The sequence below is a fragment of the Furipterus horrens genome, unplaced genomic scaffold (assembly GCF_987537825.1).
Source record: "Furipterus horrens unplaced genomic scaffold, mFurHor1.1.pri manual_scaffold_5, whole genome shotgun sequence".
Taxonomy (NCBI): domain Eukaryota; kingdom Metazoa; phylum Chordata; class Mammalia; order Chiroptera; family Furipteridae; genus Furipterus; species Furipterus horrens.
In genome coordinates, this window is record NW_028327175.1 from 62,237,951 (window position 1) to 62,257,015 (window position 19,065).

At 36.9% G+C, this 19,065-nt stretch overlaps 1 protein-coding gene across 6 annotated transcripts in view; it reads right to left on the reverse strand.

Annotated features, from left to right (window-relative positions):
* ARB2A (ARB2 cotranscriptional regulator A) overlaps positions 1-19,065 on the reverse strand; it is a 460,460-nt gene that overhangs the window by 33,867 nt on the left and 407,528 nt on the right. The window lies entirely within an intron of this gene.

The window sequence follows — 19,065 nt, forward strand, 5'->3', positions numbered from 1 at the left end:
CTATTCACACATGCGAATTCCAGTCCACTCTCCTTGGCTGCTAGGTTACATCGATGTTGTGCAAACTATTCTCATTATGTTAACAACGGCTGGACTTTTTCCGGACTGACAATATATACTTTTGCCCATGTATATATATACATGGTTTACAGTTGTGCATTATGTGAATTTATTCATGTAATATTATTTATTAATTATTGTGTTGTTTTCCATATGAACTGTTCTCCTACTTTTGTGTGTGTATAAAAATATAATGGGAGACCACCTCAGCTATGACGAAGAAGGAAATCCTGCCATTCGTGACAACATGGATTGGCCCTGAGGCCATTATGGTAAGAGAAATAAGCCAGATGGAAAAGACAAATACTGCATGGTATCACTTATATGTGGAATAAGAAAATAAAAGTCAAACTCATAGAAAAAGAAAGCAGAGAAGTGGCTGCCAGGGCCTGCGGGTGTGGGGGAAAATGAGAAGTTGGTAAGAGGGTATAAACTTTCAGATATAAAATAAGTAAAGTCTGAGGATCTGATGTATAACATGGTGCCTATATCTGAAACCACTGTGTTGTATAGTTGAAACCTGCTAAGAGAGTATAACTTAAATGTCCTAAAAAAAAAGATAAATATTTAAGTTAATGGATGTGTTAATTAATTAGATGGGAGGAATCTTTTCACTATGCATATGTAGATCAAATCATCATGATGCATGCTTTAAATATAATTTTGTCAATTATACCTCAAAACCTGAGAAAATAAAAATAATTTTAAAATTAACAATATAAAGAATGCTAGTGGCATTTTATATAATAGCTCTGTGGAAGTCAAGGTCCCTACGGTAGTCAATGTTTCTTGGATAAGAGTCAATATGATTAATTTCATTTTAATTTCAACCAACAATTTTTTTCCGGGAGCTGGGATATGGCGGTTAGCAAGACAGATGTGGTCACTGATTTCAAGGAGTTTACAATCTAATGGGGGAAGAAGATACTAAACAAATATTTCACAAATAATTGGCTGTTGACAAGTAAATAATGTGATGATTTCTTTGCTATTTATTGCAAGGTAAATATCTTTTCAGATGAGTGTACATACAAGGAAGATATTAGCTACTTTTTCCTTTTTTTGCTTTGACAATAGGAAAGCTAGAGATAAATTTTCTGTTGGCCCTGGCTGAGTAGCTCACTTGGTTAGAGCATTTTGCCAATACACCAGGGTTGTGGGTTTGATCCCTGGTCAGGGCACATACAAGAATCAACCAAAAAAGGCATAAATAAGTGGAATAACAAATCGATGCTTCTCTCTCTCTCCCCCTTCCTTTCTCTCTAAAAAGAACTATGTTAACACAATTATCATATAATAGGCTGGTGGATAATTACCTTTATTTATAAACATCTTTAAAATAAAAATGTTTAGAAAGATATAACATTTTATATCTTTATTTTAACTATTATGTCTTTATATATGTCTTATTTCCTGCTGGCTGACCAAGGAAATACAGAGGAACAAGGTATGGAGAGAGGACTAAGGTATACAGTACAAATAAAAACAATATGTCTTGAAGTTTTATTTCACAGTTACATTTGTAAAGTAGAACTGTCTGAAACATCCCCTGTTGTATGAAATAACATAAAATTATTATAGAAGTCTTAACTTGGAGTTTTCTTTAAGACCTGTGATACTACAAAAAATGAAGGATCTCAGTCAATTTTAGCCCACCATGACAAAAACAAGGAACAAATTAAAATTCTATGGAAGTCCCATAGTACATGTTTTGTTAAAAAAGAATTTCATAAGCTTTCGAAACCCTGCAGCACTTTAATGGTAGTTCTAATAGTGCCTAACAATTGGAAAGATTCCACAGTTTGGCTCCTATAAAGTGGTTTTTTGACAGCAAATGTGCAGGAACCAGGATCTACACTGAAACTTGAATCTGAGCCACTTAGACATTATGATGTTACCCGAATGTGAAGTGGTTTCCATTGGCAATACCATAATATCTTCTCACTGAAGCCTGAAACTGAGTTGGGGGATATTTAGCTACTCAAGAAACAGACATTTTCTAAGTCTTGATTAGACAGAAAAAAAATTTGAGAAAGACTTCCTGGCATTCATTCAGTGGAAAATGAAGACACCAAGAAGCCAAATAAAGTTAACAACTCTAAAGAGAGGCTAGAAACTGTGGTGCTCTAGAGTCTTGATCACCACTGCCATGTTCACTGATGCCAACAAACGCTTACTGCGCCCTCACCATGTATAAAGCGCAACACCAGGGCTTCATTTACAACAGCCTCAAAGGTCACGGACCTTATTTTTATGTCTCCTTATAATTCCTTTTGCCTGGCACAGGGTTTTTGAAGATAGCAGATATTGAGCAAATAGATTTGGATTCTAGAAATGAAATTGCCAGAGGTTTACATTCTAATTGGGAGATATGACAGAGGTAACTTCCTTACTAGCAAAAATAGTAACCTGTTTTTACTGTTTCTGTCTAGTACAGTGTCTAGCATTTAACAGATATATAAAGTAACCAGTTAATCAATAATGTGCAAATAATTTTACAGAAAACTTATTGAGCACTTACTATGCTTTAGATGCATTACTACATTGAATTTTCACAATGTGGAGGTACCATATTGTCCCCATTTTAGACATAACATAGCTGAAGTTAATAGGGGTTAAGTAACTTGCTTGGTTACCAAGATAATAAATTGTACATGCAGGTTTGAACCTGGGAAGTCTTCACTATCATACTGTACATATAAAAAGATAAATTATATTGTAAGGTAGCCTTTGTTAAAGACCAGATGAATGGCAGAGACAGTAAGTCCTCTAACTTTAGAGTAAGAAGTGATTACTGAGGACTGTGCAGTAGCGACAGTTTTATGAAGAAAGTGGGGCTTGAGGAGGGTTTTGAAAGGAGAGCAGGAATAATTAACCATTTGAGTGCCAAAGTCGCTGTGAGCGATGCTGACAAATTTTCCCAAAAGTGCCAGCGTTGCTCCCAGTGACTCTTTTTTGGATGGCCAAAAATGTAAATAACAATGGAATAATTTGTATTTTATGTTTTGTTCTCTTTTTTTGTACCTCAGGTTATATAGTGATATAATTTTTTCTCAATGTTGATCCAAATTTCAAATTATGCATGGCACTCAGAGTGTTAAATACTGAGGGAGCAAGAAGACAAACGAACAAAGGAGTGGAGAGAAATGCTCATAATGTATTTGGAGACCAGAGTTAGACTTACTTGGACAGAATGAAAGAGTTCATGTAGGACGGTGGTAGAAACCTTAATAGAGATTTCGCAGAAACAAGAGAGTTAAGAATTTAAGAGTTTGGATTCATTCTTTAGACACAGGGGAGTCAACAAAATTTTTTAAAACTGCTTTTTTGGAAGATGTATAGGATTTAAGAGCTGAGAGACCACAAGACCAGTCAGGTGGAGGTGGACTATGATGGTGGCAGTGGCAATGGACAAGAAATTACAGATAAAAGAGAAAGAAAGAACCAGCAAAACAGGACCACCTTGACACTGGAGAGAGGGATGAGTCAGTATCTGTGGCTGATAATGTCACTGTCAGAAATGGGAACTTTTAGGAAGGCAAGTCGGTTTTTGGAAGATTACTAAACTTATAATTTAAAACACTTGATTCCTAAAGGTTTAAGGGATTTAATAATTAAATAACAAACATTTGGATACTGTTATAAGCCAGGAACTGGACCATGTACAGATTACAGAATGGTGACTTTTTTTTATGGTGGTAAAATATAGAGTATTATGGAAACATATGGTAGGAGCATATATAGAGTTTAGTCTGGGACTTTCTTGAGGTAGTGACATTTAAACAATGGGTGATGTTAACAGTATGGTGCCCCACATCAGGGATAGTGATTTGTTTAAGGTACATTATATACCAGAGGTATCAATCTTAATCCTTGCTCACCAACCACCACTTCTAGACCTGTTTCAAGGGATAACAGTAGGGGCCATCTTTCATACTTCATGACTCTGCACCTTCCTTTCACAGTTGATGGAGCCAGGATGAACACTGATCTAAGGACAGCCAGTTTATAGGACCATTACCTATGGTCTGAAGCAAAGAGATGAAAAAAAATTTTTTCTCTTAAGAATCCAAACGGAAAAAAATCAAGAGATTGATGAGCGTATTGCAGCTGAAGTTAAGTCAGCACTGGAGAGATATAAAGGCCATGCATTTGCCAAAGTTTTTGGTGGGTAGAAAGAGTAAGGAAGAGGAAGAAGCTGGTCAATATGTAGTGAGTAGAAGAATTAGAGAAACAGAGATTCTTCCAGAGAAATATCACATCTCATGAGAGACAAGTAGCAAGAGTAGCTGTTTCGTACAGCAATATTAATTGTCAATGACTTTACAATCATAAGGCGATGAATACACTCACAAGAAACCATAATGGATTCACTTCACATTAGAGCAACATTATAAAGTCTAAATGACTTAAATTAAAATTTCAGTAGAGAGTTCAGTTCTTACATATTTTCTGTAAGAATCCTTTTTAGGAGACAAACTACAAATTCAATCTCAGTCATACGAGTGCTTGGTAGACAAAAGGGCTTAATTAAAACACATTATCCCCTCATGGAAAAAAGTAAACTAAAAAGGAGATACTTTATTGAGTTCAGCTACCAGGGTAAATTATGATATATAAACACGAATATGTTTGCTACCTTTAGATGTCTTTAATTGTCATAATTATAGCATGCTTATCTCAACACAGATGCATATAATATATTCTTAGAAAAATTGCCACAACTGTTGATACTTACACTCAAGTGTTACATTTGGATGCCATATACCATACACATACACATATACATGAAATATAATTATGTATACCTAACTAAATATCCTTAGTAAGACATCAATTATATAAATGCATAAACAAATACATTACTTCTTCACAATTCTGGATGTGTATCAGAAACACCGAGATAACAATCCCTGATATAATTATTGTCTCTTCTCCTCCCTGAAGCCTCCCCCAAGTGCATCACTGGGTATATAGATGGTAGATGGGACTAAGCAAGTCTGCTCTTAAAAACTTCATCTTGAGTTTTATCCACATTCTCTTACTCTGTTAGCCAGTCTCTCTTTTCCTCAACTGTGCTTTCTCCAGTCCCTCTCCTTGTTAAAACCAAACTATAAAATACTGTACTCAATCAAGTGATAAGCAATTAAGTTATCTGTGCTAAACTATTTTTACAGGCTAAAAATATAAACTTTTCTATTAAGTTACTATTTGGGACTAAGCTTACGGTGGCTGAACTAGTATTCTCTGGTCCCTGAAAGAAAGCTAGACATTTCCCCTTGTTTTTTCCTTTTCTATTTGGACCAAACTCAGTGAATTACTTCAGCTTAGGAGGAGATGAAAAAGTAAATTAGGAGAAAATGAGAAAAGAAGTGATTTTAACTAGTCAGGGGAAGGAGGTAAGTAGGTGGAATAAATATTCATCTCCTGTTCCATGCAAAGGAGGCTGTGGATGGCCTGCGTGGGGGAAACTTCGCTAAGAGCGTTTATGGCAATGAAGTAGGACTTCCAGATCTCAACTGGACTTCAGTGAGGGAAGTGGCGCAAAGAGTGAAAGGGGAAGAAAGAGGAGATCACCCTACTATTCAGGCCTTGGTTACAATGAATAAGCACACTTGAAATAAATAGTGAGTTTTTAAAAATGGACCATCAAAAGTTGCAATGAAAAATTACACCTTTTTTTCCAAGTGAAAGTAATTTGTTTCCAGATAGAATTTCTTCAACAGCAAAGAAAACCTTTTAAAAGAATAAAGAAAATATTTTATAATACTAACTGCATTATTTAAAACGCATATAATTTTACAGGCATACCTCAGCTACTGTGGGTTTGGTTCCAGACCACCACAATAAAGTGAATATTGCAAGAAAGTGAGTCACATGAATGTTCGATTTCCCAGTGCATATAAAAGTTATGTTTACACTATACTGGAGTCTGTTTATTGTGCAATAGCATTATGTTTAAAAAAAAATGTACATACCCTAATTAGAAATACTTTATTGATAAAAAATGCTAACTATCATCTGAGCCTCAGTGAGTTGCAATCTTTCTGCTGGTGGACGGTCTTGCCTCCGTGTTAATGGCTGCTGACTGATCATGGTGGTGGTTGCTGAAGGCTAGGGTAGCTGTGACAATTTCTTAAATTAAGACTAAAATGAAGTTTGCTGACTCTATGGACTCTTTCCTTCATGCATGATATCCCTGTAGCATGAGATGCTGTTTAATAGCATTTACACAGAACTTTAAAAATTGAAGTCAGTCCTCTCAAATCCTGCCTCTGCTTTATCAACTAAGTTTATATAATATTTTATATCCTTTGATGTCATTTAACAATTATTATAGCACCTTCACCAGAGAGAGTCTCTTATCAAGAAACCACTTTTGTTGCTCATCCATAAGAAGCAACTTCTCATCCATTAAAGATTTATCACACCCTGATTGGTGTGGCTCAGTAGGCTGGGCATCATCCTGCAAATCAAAAGGTTACCAGTTTGATTCCTGGTCAGGACACATGCCTGGGTTGCAGTTTTGGTCCCTGACTGGGGCACATATGAGAGGCAGTGGATCGATGCTTCTCTCTCACATCCATGTTTCTCTCCCTCTCTTTCTCCCTCCCTTCCCCTCTCTAAAAATAAATAAATAAATAAAATCTCCACTTCCAATTCTAGTTCTCTTGCTACGCCCACCACAGCTGCAGTTACTTCCTCCATTAAAGTTGCAAACCCTTCACAGTCATCCCTAAGGGTTAAAATCAATTTCTCCCAAATTCCTGTTAATGTTTATATTTTGACCCTTTTCCACGAATCATGACTGTTTCCATGACATCTAGAATAGTGAATCTCTACCTGAAGGTTTTCACTATACTTTGCCCAGCTTCATCAGAGGAACCGCTATGGTAGCTCTAGCCTTATAAAATGTATTTCTTAAATAATAAGACTTCAAAGTCAAAATTACTCCTTGACCCATTGGCTGCAGAATGGATGTTATATTATTGGGCATGAAAACAACATTAATTGAGTTGTACATTTCCATCAGAGTTCTTGGATGACTGGGTGTACTGTTAAGGACCAGTAATATTTTGAAAGAACCTTTTCTTTTCTGAGCAATAGGTCTCAACAGTGGACTTAAATATTCACTAAACCATGTTGTAGTAAACAGATGTGCTGTCATCCAGGCCTTGTTCCATTTATAGAGTACAGGCAGAGTAGACTTAGCATAATTCTTAAGGGTCCTAGGATTTTTGGAATGGTAAATGAATAATGCCTTCAATTTAAATATTTAAACATTTTATTTTTATTTATTTATTTTTTAAAAAGATTTTTAAAATTTATTTTTAGCGAGAGGAGACGGGAGAGCGAAAGAGAAGGAGAAAAACATCAATGTGTGGTTGCCTTTTGCATGACCCCAGGGACCTGGCCCACAACCCAGGCATGTACCCTGACTGGGAATTGAACTGGTGAGCCTTTGGTTCGCAGGCCAGCACCCAATCCACTAAGCCACACCAGACCAGGGCTAAATTTATTTTTAGACAGAGAGGAAAGGAGGGACAAAGAGAGGGAGAGAAACATTGATATGCGAAAGAAACACCGATCAGTTGCCTCTTGCACACCCCCAACTGGGTACCTGGTCTGCAACTCATGCATGTGCCCTGACTGGGAATCAAACCAGCAATCTTTTGGTCTACAGGTTGGTGCTCAATCCACTGAGACATACCAGCCAGGGCCAGTGAGTTCAATTTAAAGTCACCACCAGTATTAGCCCCTATCAAGAGAGTCGGCCTGTCTTTTGAAGCTTTGAAGCCAGGCATTGCCTTCTCCTCTCTAGCTATGTAAGTCCTAGATGGAATCTTCCTCCAATAGAGGGCTGTTTTATCTATATTGAAAATCAAATCTGTTGTTCAGTGTAGGTGCGTCAATCATTATTTTAGCTAGATCTGCTATATAATTTGGTGCTGCTTCCACATCAACACGTGTTGTTTAACCTTGCACTTTTATGTATGAAGACCACTTCCTTTCTTAAACCTTAAGGACCAACCTCTGCTTGTTTCATACTTTTTGGCAGCTTTCTCACCTCTCTCAGCCTCATAGAATTGAAGAGTTAGGGCTTTGCTCTGGATTAGGCTTTGGCTTCAAGGAACGTGTGGCTGGCTTGATCTTCTATCCAGGCCACTAAAACTTTCTCCATATCAGCCATAAGGCTGCTTCACTTTCTCATTCATATGTTCACTGGAGGAGCACTTTTAATTTCCTTCAATAAATTTTCCTTTGTCTTCAAAGCTTGGCTGTTTGGCTCAAGAGGCCTAGCTTTCAACCTGTCCCAACTTTCAACATGCCTTCCTCACTAAGCTTTATAATTTCTAGCTTTTGATTGTAAGTGAGAGATGTGTGACTCTTCCTTTCAGTAGAACACTTAAAGGCATTGTAGGGTTATTAATTAGCCTAATTTCAATGTTGTTGTATCTCAGGGAACAGGGAGTCCTGAGGGGGTATGGAGAGAGAGAGAGAGAGAGAGAGGGAGTCAGTCAGTGAAGCAGTCTGAACATACACATCATTTATGGACTAAGTTTGCTATTCTATATGGGTGAGGTTGGTGGTGTCCCAAAATAAGTACAATGGTAACATCAAATATCACTGATCACAGATCACCATAACAAATATAATAATAATAAAGTTTGAAATATTGTGAGAATTACCAAAATGTGACACAGAAACATAAAGAGAGCAGATGCTGTCAGAAAATGACACCGATAGACTTGCTCAAAACAGGGCTGCCAAAAACCTTCCATCTGTAAAAAATGTAGTATCTGCAAAGTGCAATAAAGTGAAGTACAATAAAACCAAGTAGGCTTGTAGGATAAGAGGAAAGCTTGCCAACAGGATCATGGAAATAGTGTTCCGATAAACATTAATTTAGTAAGGTGAATGTTACAGAACATATCTTCTTGGTTTCTAATATATAATACTTTGAAAAACAACATGGATAATAATGTGACAAATATATACAATACATAATATAAATTATATAAATAAATAAAATTACAGAAATAGCAATTTTATATTATATTATATTATATATTATATTATATTACCTTAACAATAAAAGTAGACTGAAGGCACTGTATCATTTTGGGATTAATTAATGAATTTCTTAATGTCAGGTGTATACACAGGAATTTGCCTTACACACCCATATTTAGCTTTACTCTTAGAGAGTTGATGTACTTAAAAAAACTAAGGCTTCATTTACTTCTTTTAATAGTGAAGATAAAAATGAGTGCACGTTAAAATTTTTTTACTTTAAAGAAAAACAATTGAGTTAGATAATGGATTTTACTGCTTATGTATCTTACCTAAATTCTGTATAGTACCTAGAAGCTGCTATACTAATCCCAAACAGCATTTTATATCCACCTTGATTAATAGACTATGTCACTAAGATATTATCTGTGCTTGACAACAAACCTGGACAACACCTAAATTTGAAGGAATGAAACATGAAGTAGAAGAAAGAGAAGGAGATAGACTGGAACCAGAAACATTGATGGCAGAAAGAAAAAGATAACAGTTCTAACTTCAAGAATACACAAACCAATTTTTATTATTTAGAATGTGAGCTGATAGAACAAATGGGATAGGTACATGGTGTTATATTACTACAGAAGCATCTTCCATGTTAGAATTTATTTTACACAGAAAACTTCAAATAAATAATGATAAGACATCATAGTGTGTGTCTCATAATCTGTGACAATAATTTCAACGCTGTTGGTGTAGCCACCAGAGAAACCTGCACGTACAGATCCCTGACCCACAGAGTCTTTTATCTGCATGTGTACTCTCCACAGGCCACGCAAATAAAGGCCAAATGATAATTTACACATGAATCAATTTCCTCTGCAGTACAGGCACCAGAGACGTTTCTTTTCTGTGTTACTCAGAGAAAGGCAGCCAGGTTTAAGCTTGTCTCACTAGAAACCACACAAGTGAAACAGTGATTTGCAGGAAAATGGCAGATCAGCAAAGGCAAGCTGTTCTGAATGCCTGATAAAAATGGAAGCCACAGAGGACTAGATGAATATTTAGTTTGAAAACAAGCCTGACAGCAACAATGAGTCTTTATCCTATTCAAAACAGGTAGTGTCATACAAACTGAAACGAAGATACAATCCTGATAGGAGATTTACACAGGATACCTGGGTGGGTATCTTTAAAGATTTCAATCTTCATTTGAATAAATGTAGACTCATAGATCCTTTGCATCTGTATCTTATTCAGAGTACATACAGTTATGTCATATGAATGACATTTGGAAGGTATATTGCCCATGCTGATAACAGAAATAAATGAAAAACTGGGTATACACTTTATACCATGAAACTTGTAAAGGAAAAAATGTATACAGTGTATTTTTCTTCAACCAGGGCCCCTCAGTGCCTAGGTCACCTTTACATATTCATCAAACTATCAAAATATTGCTATAGTCTTTCTTATAAAAATATGTAATGAACAATAATTGTTCTAGCTCATTTAACAGAAGAATGAATATTTATTATTAAATTTGTGTTAATAGGCCATTCCAAAGATGACTATGAATGATAAATACTAACTAAATCAATAAAATTAGTTTTTATTCCATTATTGCCACTTCCACAGCTATGCATTCCCATATAACATCTTCTCCCTGAAATGCTTACCTTTCTGCTCAACAGTATATATCCCTAACTTCATATTTGGTTCGAAACTCACTGTTTAGGAAACTTTCTCTTAAAATTCATTCTGGTCTGGTGCTTAGATATAAAAGAGCATAACTAAATGCTGCTAGCTATGTACATGGACTCTTGACACAAAATAATAGGCTAAAATCTTAAAAATAAATTTTATTCATGAATTTTAAATATTAGAAATGTGGTATAATTTGTGGTTCATAAAAGGATATTTAAAATTTTTATTCCTTTAGAATTCAGAAATGGATCTGTAAACTCCATACCACAATCACACTCTGAGACATAGCCAAAAACATTGAGTTATAGAGGAGTCATACCAATTCCTGGTGAAGGATTACATACATCGAACATTCTGACAATGAACAGATTTTTGATATAATTTTTTCTATCTTTCCTAGAATAATATTTTTAACCATTTCGACCGCTTCCCTTAGCTCTCTTCTCCTTCTTCTATCTTCATCCTTTATGTGGATATCCTTTTTTGCCCTCTCTTTCTTCTTAATAACCTCAATCATTTCTCCACCTTCTGGCTATTTAGTACTTTTTGAAGTCAAAATGAGCATCTTCCTTAAGCTGTAAGTCCTAATACTTAAGAATCATGACTAGAATTTCTCCTATGTACATTTTATAGTGCCACAGATGTTAGCCATTTGGAATATTCTTGAGAACTCTCAACAAACTCAGTATATAGACAATGTGCTTTAACATAATAAAGGCCACATATGACAAACCCATAGCTAACGTCATTCTCAATGGTGAAGTGCTAAAAGCTTTTCTCCTAAAATCAGGAACAAAAAGACAGGGATATCCATTCCTGTCACTTTTAGACAACAGAGTACTGAAAGTCCTAGACAGAGCAATTAGGCAAGGAAAAAAAGGCATTCAAATTGGAAAGGAAGAAGTAAAATTGTCTCTATTTGCAATGATACGATATTATATATAGAAAGCCACAGACTCCACAAAAAAACTGTCAGAACTAATCAATGAATTTAATAAAGTTGTAGGCTACAAGATCAATATACAAAAATCAGTTGTATTTGTATACATTAACAAATTCAGAAACAAATTAAGAAAACAATTTCATTTAAAATAGCATCAAATACACTGACTAATAAATTAAACCAAGAAGGTGAAAGATCTATGCACTGAAAACTATGTTACTGATGAAAGAAATTGAGGAAGACACAAATAAATGGGTTGGAAAAATTACTATTGGTAAAATGCTCATATTACCCAGAACAAGCTACAGAGTCACAATGCAATCCTTATCAAAATTCCAATGGCATATTTTACAGAAACAGAACAAATAATTTTAAAATTTGTATAGAACAAAGCTGGAGGCATCATATTTCCTGATTTCAAACTATATTACAAACCTTTAGTAATTAAAACAGTATGCTATTGGCATAATAATAGACATATAGATCCAAGCAATCTAATTAAGGACCTGAAAGGACATTTTTCCAAAGAAATACAAATGGCTGACTGTTATATGACAAGGTGCTCAACAACACTAATCATCAGGGAAATGCAAATCAAAACCACATGATAGTAATCAAAACAGTAGTATTGACACACGAAAGAAAGAAAGAAAGAAAGAAAGAAAGAAAGAAAGAAAGAAAGAAAGAAAAAGTAAAACCAGACACATAGACCAATGGGACAAAGAAGAGAGCCCAGAAATACACCCATGCATATATTTGTCAATAATTTATGACATAGGAGCCAAGAATATAAACAGAGAAAGTACAGTCTCTTTAATAAATGCTGTTGGAAAAACTGGCCAGCCACACGCAAAGGAATGAAACTGGACCACTATCTTATACCACACATAAAAATTAACTCAAGATGGATCAGACTTGACCTTTAGACATGAAACCATGAAACTCTTAAAAGAAAACAGGCAGTGGAGATCCAAGATGGCGGAGGAGTAAGTGGAAGCTACACTAACCTCCTCCCAGGACCAGTCTGGATTTACAACTTAATTTTGGAGAAATCATCTGGAATAACCAACGGAACACTAGCTGGAAAGAAGTCTTATAACCATGGAGAGACAGAAAAGGCCGCTACATCACAACTTGACCGGTAGGGAGTGCGGAGACGCGGAAGGGCTGGCTGGGCTCACATGGGTGGCAGCTGAAGGGACTGAGAAACAGCTCAGCAGCCGGGGATTCCCCCTGAGAAGGGCAGGGTCTAAACCCCCAGCTGGGCTTCCCAGCCTACAGCAACAGAGTGGAAAGTAAAATACTATCAGCTGTGAAAAGCAAAAAGCCACAGGGTTTCTTGCTAGCCGGAGAGAAACAGCAGGAGAAAAAGAGCTCTTAAGCGGATCACATACGAAAATATTATGGCCACCACTTACCCTGGGCTCAAGCAGAGGGAAGGCAGAGAGGACTGGAGACACTTGGGGAGAGTTTGACACGGTGGCTTTGAGGAGAGAACTGGAGGAGCAGCCGACTGGGTCCCAGTGCTGACTCCTCCCCAGTACTGCGGGTAGACCATTCCCCTCCAAGTGGCGTCAGCCTGAGGGGAAGCAAAAGCCCTGCCTACAGGAATTAAGCTGCCACACCCACAGTCCTTAAGCCTGACAGCTAATCACAGATTGAGTAGATTAACAATCAAAGAAGACAGACAACAGCAGTAGATCCCTGGAAGTCTCCAACAGGCTGCCCACGGCCAGACTGGTACATGATCTGACGCCACCAGAGGCAGATCCAGGAAGTGCAGATCATTCTAAGAAGCACCAACAAACAATAGGAGTCAAAAAAATGGGGAGACAGAGAAACAACCTCCCATCAAAAGGAAAGGTAGAATCCCCAGAAATAGTGCTAAATGAAATAGAGGGGAGCGAACTATCAGATATGGAATTCAAAACATGGATTATGGAGAAGCTCAATGAGCTCAGCGGAAACTACAAAGAACTCCAGAAAAACTACAAGGAACTCACAGAAAATTACGTGAGCATGAAAAAGGACATAGAAGCTATCAATAAGAGCCAGGAGGAAATGAAGAATACGATCTCTGAATTGAAGAACACAGTAGAAGGAATTAAAAGCAGGCTAGAGGAAGCAGAAGATCGGATCAGCGAGCTGGAGGACAACCTACACAAAAACTCCCAGACAATGCAACAAAATGAAAAAAGACTGAACAAGACTGAAGAGGTTCTAAGACAGCTGCAGGACAACATGAAACGTAATAATATCCGTATCATAGGAATTCCAGAAGGAGAAGGAGAAGAGCAAGGGATAGAAAACCTCTTTGAAAAACTAATGACAGAAAACTTCCCTAACATGACGAGAGAAAGAGTCATGCAAGTCCAGGAAGCACAGAGGGTCCCAATGAAGATGAAGCCCAACAGGCCCACCTCAAGACATATCATAATTAAAATGGCAACATTCAAAGACAAAGAGAGGATCCTAAAAGCAGCAAGAGAAAAACAACTAATAACATACAAGGGTACTCCAATAAGGCTATCATCAGATTTCTCAGCAGAAACACTACAAGCCAGAAGGGAATGGCAAAAAATATTCCAAGCAATGAAAAACAAAGGCCTACAACCTAGAATACTATACCCAGCAAAGCTCTCATTCAAAATGGAGGATGAAATCAGGAGCTTCCAAGACAAAAGAAGGCTAGAAGAATACATCTCCACCAAACCAGCAATGCAAGAGATGCTAAAGGGTCTGCTCTAAGAAGATAAAGAAACAGAGAGAGACAGAGAAGAACACGAGTACAAAGGGGAAAAATGACAATGAATAAGTACTTATCGGTAATAACCTTAAATGTAAATGGATTAAACGCTCTAATTAAAAGACATAGGGTAGCTGAATGGATTAGAAAGAATGACCCACATATATGGTGTCTACAAGAGACCCACCTTAGAACAAAAGATCTACACAGACTGAAAGTAAAGGGATGGAAAAAAGTATTTCAAGCAAATGGGCATGAAAAAAAAAGCCGGGGTAGCAATACTTATATCAGACAAAACAGATTTCACAGCAAAGTCCATAAAAAGAGACAAAGAAGGGCATTTCATAATACTTAAGGGAAAAATCCATCAAGAAGATATAACCCTTATAAATATATATGCACCCAACTTAGGAGCACCCAAATATATAAGGAAACTTTTGAAAGACTCCAAGAAAGATATAGACAACAACACACTCATAGTAGGGGACTTTAACACCCCATTGTCAACAATGGACAGATCTTCGAAGCAAAGAAACACCAAAGATATTGAGGCACTGAACAACACTCTAGATCAAATGGACTTAGTCGATATATATAGAAGTTTTCACCCCAAAGAAGCAAAATATACATACTTCTCAAGTGCACATGGAACATTTTCAAAGATAGACCACATGGTAGGACACAAAACAAGCCTCAACAAATTCAAGAAAATTGAAATTATATCAAGCATCTTCTCAGATCACAATGGCTTAAAATTGGAAATCAACCCCAAGGAAAAAACTCAAAAACATTCAAACTCATGGAGAATGAATAACATGCTACTAAATAATGAATGGGTTAACAATGACATCAAGGAAGAAATCAAAAACTCTCTGGAAACTAATGATAATGAACACACAACAACCCAAAACCTATGGGATACAGCGAAAGCAGTCCTAAGAGGAAAGTTCATAGCAATACAGGCCTACCTAAAAAAGCTAAAGGAATATCTAATAAAAAATTTAACCCTACAGCTACAAGATCTAGAGGAAGAACAACAAGCAAAGCCCAGATCAAGTAGAAGGAAGGAAATCATCAAGATCAGAGCAGAATTAAATGACATAGAGTCTAACAATTCAAAAGATCAACAAAAGTAGGAGCTGGTTCTTTGAAAAAATAAACAAAATTGACAAGCCTTTAACCAGGCTCATCAAGAAAAAAAGAGAGAGGACCCAAATAAATAAAATCAGAAACGAAAGAGGAGAAATCACGACTGATACCACAGGAATACAAAGGATTATAAGAAATTATTACGAACAACTGTATGACAAGAAATTTGACAACCTAGAGGAAATGGACAAATTCCTGGAAACCTATAGTCTTCCCAAACTGAATCAAGAAGAAGCAGAAAGTCTGAATAGGCCAATAACAGCTAGTGAAATTGAAGCAGTAATCAAAAAACTCCCAGCACACAAAAGCCCTGGACCGGATGGCTTCACAAGTGAATTCTACAAAACATTTAGGAAAGAACTAACTCCTATCCTTCTCAGACTATTCCAAAAGATACAAGAAGAGGGAAGACTGCCAAACTCATTCTATGAAGCCAGTATAACCCTAATTCCAAAACCAGGTCAAGACACAACAAAGAAAGAAAACTACAGGCCAATATCGCTGATGAACATAGATGCTAAAATCCTCAACAAAATATTGGCAAACCGGATCCAGCAACACATTAGAAAGATCATACACCACGATCAAGTAGGATTCATCCCAGGGATGCAAGGATGGTTTAACATCCGCAAATCAATAAACGTAATACACCACATAAACAAAATGAAAGACAAAAACCACATGATAATATCAATGGATGCAGAAAAAGCATTTGATAAAGTACAACACCCATTTATGATAAAAACTCTCAGCAAAATGGGAATAGAGGGAGCATACCTCAACATAATAAAGGCCATATATGAGAAACCTGAAGCCAACATCATACTCAATGGACAAAAACTGAGAGCATTCCCCCTGAGATCAGGAACAAGACAAGGATGTCCGCTCTCCCCACTCCTATTCAACACAGTCTTGGAAGTTCTAGCCACCGCAATCAGACAAGAAAGAGAAATAAAAGGCATCCAAATTGGAAAACAGGAAGTAAAACTGTCATTATTTGCAGATGACATGATAGTGTACATAGAAAACCCTATAGACTCCACAAAAAAACTACTCCACCTAATAAGTGAATTCGGCAAAATAGCAGGATACAAAGTCAATATTAAGAAATCAAAGGCATTTTTATACACCAACAATAAAAACTCAGAGATAGAAACTGAAAGAAAAATTCAATTTACCATAGCAACAAGAAAAATAAAATACCTAGGAATAAACTTACCCAAGGAGGTAAAAGACCTGTACTCAGAAAACTACATAACACTGAAGAAAGAAATTAAAGAAGATACAAATAAATGGAAGCATATACCATGCTCATGGATGGGAAGAATCAACATCATTAAAATGTCAATACTACCCAAAGCAATTTATAGATTCAATGCAATCCCTATTAAAATACCAGCAACATATTTCACAGACCTACAACAAATACTTCAAAAATTTATATGGAACCAAAAAAGAGCCCGAATAGCCACAGCAATTTTGAGGAAGAACACAGTAGGAGGAATCACAATATCTGATATCAAACTATACTACAAGGCCACGGTAATCAGAACAGTCTGATACTGGCATAAAAACAGACATATAGATCAATGGAACAGAATAGAGAGCCCAGAAATAAACCCAGGTTCATATGGTCAACCAATATTTGACAAAGGGGGAAAGAACATCAAATGGAGTGAAAAGAGCCTCTTTAACAAATGGTGTTGGGAGAACTGGACAGGGACATGCAAAAAAATGAAACTAGACCACCAACTTACACCATACACCAGAATAAACTCAAAATGGATCAAAGACTTAAATGTAAGCCGTGATACCATAAAAGTCCTAGAGGAAAAAATAGGCAGGAAAATTTCAGATATCCCACATAGCAACATTTTCACTGATATATCTCCTAAGGCAAGGGAAATAAAGGAAAGAATAAACAAATGGGACTACATCAAACTAAAAAGTTTCTGCTCAGCTAAAGAAAACATCAGCAAGATGAAAAGGAAACCAACCATATGGGAAAATATATTCGCCAATGACATCTCAGACAAGGGATTGATCTCCAAAATATATAAAGAACTCATACGACTCAACACCAAGAAGACAGACAACCCAATTAAAAAATGGGCAAAGGACCTGAACAAACACTTCTCCAAAGAAGACATACAGAGGGCCCATAGACATATGAAAGTATGCTCAACATCACTAGCCATCAGAGAGATGCAAATAAAAACCACAATGAGATACCACCTCACACCAGTCAGAATGGCCATAATCAACAAATCAACAAACAACTTGTGCTGGAGAGGATGCGGAGAAACGGGAACCCTGGTGCATTGCTGGTGGGAATGCAAACTGGTGCAGCCACTATGGAAAACAATTTGGAATTTCCTCAAAAAACTAAAAATGGAACTGCCTTTTGAACCAGCAATTCCATTACTGGGATTATATCTGAAAAATCCTGAAACACCAATTCAAAAGAACCTATGCACTCCAATGTTCATAGCAGCACTATTTACAATAGCCAAGTTCTGGAAACAACCTAAATGCCCATCTGTAGATGAGTGGATCAAAAAACTGTGGTACATTTACACAATGGAGTTCTATGTAGCAGAAAGAAAGAAGGAACTTCTACCATTTGCAACAACATGGATGGAACTAGAGAGAATTATGCTTAGCGAAACAAGCCAGGCAACGAAAGAAAAATACGTTATGCTGTCACCTATTACAGGAAACTAATGAACAACACAAACAAATGAGCAAATTGAACCAGAGGTATGTAAACAAGGAGTAGACTAACAGTAGCAAGGGGGGAGGTGGGAGGGAGAAAAGGGGGTAAGAAGGGGAAGTGTCAAATCAAAGAACATGTATAAATGACCCACAGACATGGGCAACTGAGTGGGGACTGAATGTGGGGGAAGGGAGGGGCAGGATACAGGGAAGCAAGAGGGGGAAAAAAAAGTGAGACAACTGTAATGGAAAAACAAACAAAAAATTGTTTTTAGTGGGGGAAAATGAAAATATGAAGAATGGAAATGCCAGTTCAGTGAATATTAGGACAAAGATTTTCCTTCACGTTGTATATTTTTTTCCCTATTTGATCTCTCCAGAGTTTGGCATTCTAAACAAGTAAGTAATGACTTAAGTTTCTTTGCATAGAACTAATAAGACCAGTTGTTAATAGAGGTTCCTTTTTCTGACCAAGCCTTTGACTGGAATGTCAAGCCTAAAGGAGACATGCTTGGGCTCAGGTTGTTACCAAAAAGCCCTAAGGATCTGGGAATGACTTTCAAAGGTAATAAAAGCCTGCGAAATAAAAGGCCTGGTACCATGGTTGGTTGTGCGGGCCACAGCAATCTCTCCAGGGAAGGAACAAAGGTTGTTTTCCTGAAAGATGGCTAGAAGGGACCTTAAGGCACAATGGAAAACCAGAAAGACTTGGAAAAGACAGGTGTGTACAGGC